Genomic DNA, 2,500 nt, shown 5'->3' on the forward strand with positions numbered 1-2,500 from the left:
GTAACCTAACCTATGTCGTACCGTAACCTAACCTATGTCGTACCGTAACCTAACCTATGTCGTACCGTAACCTAACCTATGTCGTACCGTAACCTAACCTATGTCGTACCGTAACCTAACCTATGTCGTACCGTAACCTAACCTATGTCGTACCGTAACCTAACCTATGTCGTACCGTAACCTAACCTATGTCGTACCGTAACCTAACCTATGTCGTACCTTAACCTAACCTATGTCGTACCTTAACCTACCCTATGTCGTACCTTAACCTAACCTATGTCGTACCTTAACCTAACCTATGTCGTACCTTAACCTAACCTATGTCGTACCTTAACCTAACCTATGTCGTACCTTAACCTAACCTATGTCGTACCTTAACCTAACCTATGTCGTACCTTAACCTAACCTATGTCGTACCTTAACCTAACCTATGTCGTACCTTAACCTAACCTATGTCGTACCTTAACCTAACCTATGTCGTACCTTAACCTAACCTATGTCGTACCTTAACCTAACCTATGTCGTACCTTAACCTAACCTATGTCGTACCTTAACCTAACCTATGTCGTACCTTAACCTAACCTATGTCGTACCTTAACCTAACCTATGTCGTACCTTAACCTAACCTATGTCGTACCTTAACCTAACCTATGTCGTACCTTAACCTAACCTATGTCGTACCTTAACCTAACCTATGTCGTACCTTAACCTAACCTATGTCGTACCTTAACCTAACCTATGTCGTACCTTAACCTAACCTATGTCGTACCTTAACCTAACCTATGTCGTACCTTAACCTAACCTATGTCGTACCTTAACCTAACCTATGTCGTACCTTAACCTAACCTATGTCGTACCTTAACCTAACCTATGTCGTACCTTAACCTAACCTATGTCGTACCTTAACCTAACCTATGTCGTACCTTAACCTAACCTATGTCGTACCTTAACCTAACCTATGTCGTACCTTAACCTAACCTATGTCGTACCTTAACCTAACCTATGTCGTACCTTAACCTAACCTATGTCGTACCTTAACCTAACCTGTATTGCGCCTTAACCTAACCTGTATTGCGCCTTAACGTAACCTGTATTGCGCCTTAACGTAACCTGTATTGCGCCTTAACGTAACCTGTATTGCGCCTTAACGTAACCTGTATTGCGCCTTAACGTAACCTGTATTGCGCCTTAACGTAACCTGTATTGCGCCTTAACGTAACCTGTATTGCGCCTTAACGTAACCTGTATTGCGCCTTAACGTAACCTGTATTGCGCCTTAACGTAACCTGTATTGCGCCTTAACGTAACCTGTATTGCGCCTTAACGTAACCTGTATTGCGCCTTAACGTAACCTGTATTGCGCCTTAACGTAACCTGTATTGCGCCTTAACGTAACCTGTATTGCGCCTTAACGTAACCTGTATTGCGCCTTAACGTAACCTGTATTGCGCCTTAACGTAACCTGTATTGCGCCTTAACGTAACCTGTATTGCGCCTTAACGTAACCTGTATTGCGCCTTAACGTAACCTGTATTGCGCCTTAACGTAACCTGTATTGCGCCTTAACGTAACCTGTATTGCGCCTTAACGTAACCTGTATTGCGCCTTAACGTAACCTGCATTGCGCCTTAACGTAACCTGCATTGCGCCTTAACGTAACCTGTATTGCGCCTTAACGTAACCTGCATTGCGCCTTAACGTAACCTGCATTGCGCCTTAACGTAACCTGTATTGCGCCTTAACGTAACCTGTATTGCGCCTTAACGTAACCTGTATTGCGCCTTAACGTAACCTGTATTGCGCCTTAACGTAACCTGTATTGCGCCTTAACGTAACCTGTATTGCGCCTTAACGTAACCTGTATTGCGCCTTAACGTAACCTGTATTGCGCCTTAACGTAACCGATATTGCGCCTTAACGTAACCTATATTGCGCCGTAACGTAACCTATATTGCGCCGTAACGTAACCCACATTGCCCCTTAACGTAACCTATATTGCGCCGTAACGTAACCTATACTGCGCCGTAACGTAACCCACATTGCCCCTTAACGTAACCCACATTGCCCCTTAACGTAACCCACATTGCCCCTTAACGTAACCCAACACACGTTGGGCCTTAACCCAACACACGTTGGGCCTTAACCCAACACACGTTGGGCCGTAACCCAACACACGTTGGGCCTTAACCCAACACACGTTGGGCCTTAACCCAACACACGTTGGGCCTTAACCCAACACACGTTGGGCCTTAACCTGCTCTGTAATTGTCATACGACGCGTTAAATTAGTGTAGTGTTGCCTAACTGCAACCCCCGCAATATAGTTTGCTACTCGCACTGCCCGGTCCCCAGTGTATCGCTTCATGTTAAACACCTTGCAGCTATACACTGTAATGTGGATGGCAGCAGGACGTACATGCTCAATGCCCTTTGCAGTTGTTCATTGGCATTTGCAGTTGTTCATTGGCATTCGCATGGCGAAGCACTTAGCCTACGCTGT

The sequence above is a fragment of the Schistocerca americana genome, unplaced genomic scaffold (genome assembly GCF_021461395.2).
Source record: "Schistocerca americana isolate TAMUIC-IGC-003095 unplaced genomic scaffold, iqSchAmer2.1 HiC_scaffold_1087, whole genome shotgun sequence".
Taxonomy (NCBI): domain Eukaryota; kingdom Metazoa; phylum Arthropoda; class Insecta; order Orthoptera; family Acrididae; genus Schistocerca; species Schistocerca americana.